The 8,069-nt window shown below is 40.2% G+C and overlaps 2 non-coding genes across 2 annotated transcripts; both read right to left on the bottom strand.

Moving 5' to 3' along the window:
* Positions 1 to 652: 652 nt before the first annotated feature.
* On the bottom strand, positions 653 to 734 carry TRNAS-GCU (transfer RNA serine (anticodon GCU)). Its single transcript has one exon. It is a non-coding gene; the product is annotated as a tRNA-Ser (tRNA).
* Positions 735 to 4,288: 3,554 nt separating this feature from the next.
* Positions 4,289 to 4,370, bottom strand: TRNAS-GCU (transfer RNA serine (anticodon GCU)). The gene has a single exon. It is a non-coding gene; the product is annotated as a tRNA-Ser (tRNA).
* Positions 4,371 to 8,069: the final 3,699 nt, after the last annotated feature.

Genomic DNA, 8,069 nt, shown 5'->3' with positions numbered 1-8,069 from the left:
AAAAATCCTTCATAAAGAACATAAGTCCTTAGAGGTTATATTTCCCATTTAGTCTATCGAAGGCTTTCTCTGCCTCCAAAAAAAGGAGAACTAAGGGAATTTGTTTAGAACGTGCATAATATATAAGATTGAAATTTCTCTTGGTGGTGTCTGTTACTTGTCTCTTAGAGACAAAACCCACTAGGTCAGCTTGGATCATGGAAGGAAGAACCTCCCCCAATGTGTTTGCCATAATTTTGGTCTTTCATTTTTTTATCAGTATTAAGTAAGGATATAGGTCTGTAGTTTGAACAAAGACTGTGATCCCTCTTTAGGGAGAGTGACAATGATTGCCTACGCCAATTCTGAAGTGAGTTTTAAAAAAGACATACAGTTATGAAACAATGACAGAAGATGAGAGGTTAAGATATCAGCAAATGTCTTATAATATTTATTTTAAAAAGCCGTCTGGGCCGCTTGACAATAATTTAAGGTAGAGGAACTGTATGCCCACTGACACCATTAATATTTCAACAGGGCAGTCCTGTTATGATCCTTCCATCTCTAATACTAGAAGTTCAGGGGTAGGATGAAATGAAAATAAATGGAGTCACTGACAGATATGGCAAGCGTTAAAAAACATGTTTAATTATCAGATATTAAACAAAGCATACGACGAGGATGGGATTCAAACCCATGCGTGCAGAGCACAATGGATTAGCAGTCCATCGCCTTAACCACTCGGCCACCTCGTCTCAAACCAAGCCGATTTCAAAATGTACTAAAGTCCCTCATTTTTATTTTAGAACTGTTTATTTAGAGCATTTTCAACAGAAGTATAGGAGAAAATTATAACTTGTTAGATGTTCCTTAAGGTTTACCTCTCTCGATGTTGGTAAAAGCACAGCCAAAGGTGGAGGTTCCTTCTGCATTACGTAATTCTCAATCGTGCATCGACATGCTGATAATACGTGTGAAGACAGTATATCGATCTATTTGGATATGATGCATCGTTCCAACGTTCCCACAACCTCTCCAGCATCTATTGGAGGACTCCCGAAACAATTTGTCAACTCTATCTGTCACTAGATACCAAAATAAGAGAAATAGAAAAGGTGAATATCATCAATTTCTCCAGGGCGTTTTTAATTGGGTATCCAAAGTCAGTTTGTAAAGGGAGTGGGGGATAGTACATTGTCAACTTCCACCCAACATTAGAGATCAGTGTTGGCATGCCAGTCAACGAGAGCTGAGAATTGTGTGATCAGATAGAAGTTAAAGTTTGGGAGGACCAAGTCACCCCTGACCGCTGTTCTCTACAAATTGTCATAGATGTTCTTGTTTTCTTCCCCGTCCATATGAATGTATTTATTTTTGACTATAAAGTATTCCATTCCCTCTGAGAGATAGACATGGGGAGGGCCTGGAAAACATATAACAAATAACCTGCCAATTCTACCCAGCTATGAAATCTACAATTTTTCACATGAGTACAAATCTGTTAGAAGTGTCGTAAATAAAGGGGGTCATTTTCCATGTATAAATCAGCTGGGTCCTTTGTAATATAAATACCCAAGTATTTGATGAAAGATATTTCCAGCGGTAAGAAAAAGAGGTCTTGAGAGCTGCTTCCATAGCTTGATGCATACCTACAGTATAGCAAGAGCCTTTAGTTTAGTGACATTCATTTTGAAATCTGATATTGTACTAAAGGTATGTAATGTTTTTTTGGAAATTTGTTAGGGAAATCAGCGGATTAGTTAACATCAAAAGAATATCATCTGCAAAATAAACTCAATTTATATTCAGTCTCTCCCAACTGATGTCCCAAAATGTCTGGATTCTTCCTTATGCTTATAGCTAAGGGTTCAAAAGCCAATGCAAATATCAGTGGTTAATGGGGGCATCACCGGCGAGTACCATTTGATAAGAGAAAAGGTACAGAGAGGAACCCACAGCATTGTCTCTTGCAGTAAGATGTCGTACAGAGCAGATACAGCCCCCAAAAATCCTTCATAAAGAACATAAGTCCTTAGAGGTTATATTTCCCATATAGTCTATCGAAGGCTTTCTCTGCCTCCCAAAAAAGGAGAACTAAGGGAATTTGTTTAGAACATGCATAATATATAAGATTCGTGCTATGTGAAGGTGAAAGAAACGGCGCTAACTCTATTAGTGTACACTTAAGCTATACAGTGAATTATTAACAAAATCAATTGATTATTCAACAATATTAATGTGCTCAAATCACGTGCAAATTATATTAAAAGGTTCAAACCCCCTGCTCAAACCCGGCTGGTGGGGACTGGTTTCACTAGTCCCACAAATCGTCACTCTCGTTGTAATCCAGGGGGAGCATGGAGGGAAATAGAACAAAAAGACAAAAAACAATCTAAGTGTAGACAGTTATTAAATTGGTGTAAAATTCTATGTCTTGTCTTGGCTCATATGTGATGCCTACTTACAAGATGTAAGTTATAATCAAGCGGTTTTGACACACAATGGTCTCTGCTAGGAATGTTGTTCTCCACTCAGTGATGGGGTCTCCAATTCTCAGCTCAGCAACAGTGTATTTTTTTCCCCTTCTTTCCCCCTGCTCTGCCCCCTTTTTTGACTTTTTTTGACATTTAAATCAAGCGCTGAAACCTATTCCATGTAAAGCTTAATTAGGATCAAGTCAGATCCAATCAAAATTGACCCGCAATACTACATATTGCTTCTATCTAAGTTCCACAATGTGGACAAAATTCGAGTTCACTTTATTACCCTTTATGTAACAGGATTATCCATATCAAAATAGTAATAGGATTATATTTTCCTATCATCCCATTCCACGTTTCTATATAGATAGGAACAGGTTAAACCGTAACAACTAGACAGAAGATTTGACTCCTATCCAAAGTGCTCCACCATGTATATAGATGTACTGATGGTAATTAGTGCAGACCATGTGTTTTTTACAAGTGTTTAGGATTAAATACCAATTGTTGAGGATATATAAAGACACCATAGAGTAAGGGGCGGTACACTCCTGAGGAAGCCACACACCCTTTTTTGGCGAAACGCGTAGAGTGGTAGCCATCCTGAGAGGAGAGAGGAGAGAGGAGAGATTGCTATACAGATTCTCGCCTAGACGCGCCCGGAAGTGACGTATCGGGACGGAGCGGAAGTGACGTATCGGCGGAGAGAGAGGCAGAATCATCCACCCGAGAGGCAGCTCCAAGTGCAGTACTTGCGAACATCTGCCAAATGGGAGTCTAACAACCCACAGAAGAAGGAGCCCACGAGGGGAGACAGCCTGGAAAGACGCCGTCCACCGCCGGAGACACACAGTCCCAGAGAGAGGTGAACTACACTAAGTCACATCGGAGGAGGCGGGTGAGCCTGAAGCTAACAAACTCTTCTCTCCTTGATCACAATGGTTGTGAAACATGCTTAAATTACTTGTTTTTATTGTAAGTGTTCATTTTTTAACCCTATAAAGTCGAGTTTTATATTGTACTGGTCTGCACTATGGTATCATTTCTTTTACATATACACTGTTGCTGAGCTGAGAATTGGAGACCCCATCACTGAGTGGAGAACAACATTCCTAGCAGAGACCATTGTGTGTCAAAACCGCTTGATTATAACTTACATCTTGTAAGTAGGAATCACATACGAGCCAAGACAAGACATAGAATTTTACACCAATTTAATAACTGTCTACACTTAGATTGTTTTTTGTCTTTTTGTTCTATTTCCCTCCATGCTCCCCCTGGATTACAACGAGAGTAATATATAAGATTGAAATTTCTCTTGGTGGTGTCTGTTACTTGTCTCTTAGAGACAAAACCCACTAGGTCAGGTTGGATCATGGAAGGAAGAACCTCCCCCAATGTGTTTGCCATAATTTTGGTCTTTCATTTTCTATCAGTATTAAGTAAGGATATAGGTCTGTAGTTTGAACAAGGCCTGTGATCCCTCTTTACGGAGAGTGACAATGATTGCCTACGGCATTTCTGAAGTGAGTTTTAAAAGAGACATACAGTTATGAAACAATGACAGAAGATGAGAGGTTAAGATATCAGCAAATGTCTTATAATATTTACTTTAAAAAGCCGTCTGGGCCGCTTGACATTAATTTAAGGTAGAGGAACTGTATGCCCACTGACACCATTAATATTTCAACAGGGCAGTCCTGTTATGATCCTTCCATCTCTAATACTAGAAGTTCAGGGGTAGGATGAAATTAAAATAAATGGAGTCACTGACAGATATGACAAGCGTTAAAAAACATGTTTAATTATCAGATATTCAACAAAGCATACGACGAGGATGGGATTCGAACCCATGCGTGCAGAGCACAATGGATTAGCAGTCCATCGCCTTAACCACTCGGCCACCTCGTCTTCTATGAACATTTAATCGTCTCAAACCAAGCCGATTTCAAAATGTACTAAAGTCCCTAATTTTTATTTTAAAACTGTTAATTTAGAGCATTTTCAACAGAAGTATAGGAGAAAATGATAACTTGTTAGATGTTCCTTAAGGTTTACCTCTCTCGATGTTGGTAAAAGCACAGCCAACGGTGGAGGTTCCTTCTGCATTACGTAATTCTCAATCGTGCATCGACATGCTGATAATACGTGTGAAGACAGTATATCAATCTGTTTGGATATGATGCATCGTTCCCACAACCTCTCCAGCATCTATTGGAGGACTCCCGAAACAATTTGTCAACTCTATCTGTCACTAGATACCAAAACAAAGAGAACTTTATATCCATTTGCCTTTACATTTCTGTAGATTGAACTTTTAGATGTATCACTAGAGATAACTTCTCACTTTTCTAATGATAAATTCATGCCCACTTCTCTTTCCCAGTGTAGAATGTATGAAAGATTAATACTTGGGTACACATCCTGTAAAATATTATATAGAAGAGAAATACAGTCTCCTATAAAGATAGAATTCAGGCACAGTTACCGTTTGTCAAAGCAGGTGATCCCACCTAATGTCCCCCCATGCAAATTCAATGAGTTTGTGAAATGTCGTAATTGGAGATAACGGAAAAACTCAGAGTTCAGAAGATCCTATTTTATTTGTTGTTCAGTGAAAGATTTTGACAATCAAGATTCAAAACAAGCAAGAAAGCTCTTAGTTTTGCAGCCTGTCATAGATTTTACACTGGAAAGTAGTAGTAACATAGGAGGCAAGTCCTGGGCTAGCCCAGCCTTCATGGCAAATTTATTCCAGTAAAATAAGAGAAATAGAAAAGATGAATGTCATCAATTTCTCAAGGGCGTTTTTAATTGGGTATCCAAAGTAAGTTTGTAAAGGGAGTGGGGGATAGTACATTGTCACTTCCACATTAGAGATCAGTGTTGGCATGCCAGTTAACAAGAGCTGAGAATTGTGTGGTCAGATAGAAGTTAAAGTTTGGGAGGACCAAGTCACCCCTGACCGATGTTCTCTACAAATTGTCATAGATGTTCTTGTTTTCTTCCCCATCCATATGAATGTATTTATTTTTGACTATAAAGTATTCAATTCCCTCTGAGAGATAGACATGGGGAGGGCCTGGAAAACATATAACAAATAACCTAGCAATTCTACCCAGCTATGAAATCTACAATTTTTCACATGAGTACAAATCTGTTAGAAGTGTCTTAAATAAAGGGGGTCATTTTCCATGTATAAATCAGCTGGGTCCTTTGTAATATAAATACCCAAGTATTTGATGACAGATATTTCCAGCGGTAAGAAAAAGAGGTCTTGAGAGCTGCTTCCATAGCTTGATGCATACCTACAGTATAGCAAGAGCCTTTAGTTTAGTGACATTCATTTTGAAATCTGATATTGTACTAAAGGTATGTAATGTTTTTTTGGAAATTTGTTAGGGAAATCAGCGGATTAGTTAACATCAAAAGAATATCATCTGCAAAATAAACTCAATTTACTGTATATTCAGTCTCTCCCAACTGATGGGACAAAATGTCTTGATTTTTCCTTATACTTATAGCTAAGGGTTCAATAGCTAAAGCATATATCAGTGGTTAAAGGGGGCATCAGTGGGAGTACCATTTGATAAGAGAACCCACAGCATTGACCTTTGGAGTAGGGTAGTTGTACAGAGCAGATAAAGCCCCCAAAACCCTTTATAAAGACCTTAGAGGTTATATTTCCAATTTAGTTGGAGGCTGTCTTCCAGCTCTGGCAGGTTAATATGGGCCTAAACCTTTTAAGCATTGGGGTCAAGTTGTTTTGACCTCCTTTTAGAAAGCGTTACAATGCAATTATGCTTCAGAACCCAAATTAGAACTCAAATAAAAGTGTCTTATTTCCCTTAAAACTTCAGTTTAATCTTGTTTAAAAGTTGTACATGGATATTTCAACAGAAGTCACATTATGATCCCTCCATATTTCATACTAGAAATTCAGCGCCAGGTAAAAAGAAAAAAGAAATTAATAAAGTCACTGACCGATACAGTAAGCGTTAAAAGATATTTGTTTAATTATCAGAAATAAAACATGATGTGGATGGGATTTGAACTCACACATGCAGTGCACAATGGATTAACAGTCATCTTAACCACTCAGCCACCTCATTTGTTTGTGTCACACCCATGTATTCTGCTCAAATAGAGCTTCATATATGCCTGGATACATAAACATATGCTTTGAACCAATTTACACATTTCTTTCTAATAATAATATGAAAGACAAAATAATATAAAACAAATGCATAGTTCTACAACATTAATATTGTAGCCATTTCCCCCTCTTACCTCCGGGCTGTGGGAGGGGGAGGGCTGGCGGGAAACCGCTGGTGGGGGCTGCGGTAGCAACTTGCTGGCTGCTGGCGGCATGTGGGCACTCGTGGGACCATTGCGGTCATGCAGGGAGCGCTCCGGTACATACGGAGACTCCGCAGTGGGACGCCGGTATGGCGCCGCAATTTTAGTTGTGCCTCGCATGCGCGAGTTCCGGCGCATGCGCAGAGGGAAGACAGAGCAGCGGCCATTACAAGATTAGGACTCCGCAGGGGAACTACAATACCCATAGTGCTTTGGGGCATATACCATGTGGCGCAGCTCAGCCAATAGGGCTGTTATGATCTTCTGAGGAGTGTGGATACATTTGGCGAGCTAGAAGCGCGAGGGGTTCAGTTAGAGCCAGGAATGGGAAGGTAGGGTCTGAGTGTCAGTGGCACTCAGCCTAGGCCAGATTAACCCCTTAGGTCCCAGATAGGCCCCAATCAAAGTACGCTTGTGGTTGCTTCAGGGAAAGCCCCCAGATACGGACGCTTCCCCACTTACTGCCAAGTGTCAGGGACACAGCGATGGACACCATGCTGTGCATCGGGCCTTTGGTCTGAGACAAGCTGCCATATTTGTCAGAGACTATCTATAGTGGGACGCTCTGGCTGGAGGCCACCCCATGCAGAGGCGGAAGGCGTCGTTGGATCAGACTGATCACTTGATTGTTGTACAGCTACACCCGGGTGCTGGAGCCCCGGGCAGGTATACTAACAAGTGCACCAACAGTTCACAGGCTAGTGCTATGCCTCATACTTAGGTGGGATTAACATTGTGGGAAGAACACTAGGGTTCTGGTGCCCCTGCAACCCAAGTATGGTGAGAATACCCTGTGGGGTTATATACGTCTACATAGTGTATGCATTGTGTTGTATTATTGTTATGCTGATTAGGTGTCCAGTAAATACTGTTATACCATAACTTGTGTGTAATTACTGGGTACATTGTCTTGGGAGGTGCTATCCCCCTGTGTGCGGATTCCTTCCAGGTGGAGGCGCTGTATATGTGTAAGGGTATAGGTCACCCCAGGCTCCCTTCAGCAGAGAATCAGGCCTCCTGTAAGCCATCCAGGTAAAGCACCACAGTAGCGTCCCTAGACACGGGGGAAAGGGGGCTACAATATATTTAACATTCTATTACATATATGTGTCTGTTTAGATTTGTGTGTGCATCTACCTATCTATATACACATATCTATATATCTATACTGCATACATTTATACATATGGATAACTGAAGAAAAAGTAACCCCCAATAGCACTCTGGTTTACCAAGAGAATAAAACATTTT

This window comes from Ascaphus truei, chromosome 4, assembly GCF_040206685.1.
Source record: "Ascaphus truei isolate aAscTru1 chromosome 4, aAscTru1.hap1, whole genome shotgun sequence".
NCBI lineage: Eukaryota > Metazoa > Chordata > Amphibia > Anura > Ascaphidae > Ascaphus > Ascaphus truei.
The sequence above is the reverse complement of the archived record's forward strand: the minus strand, read 5'-3'. Positions and strand labels throughout refer to the sequence as shown.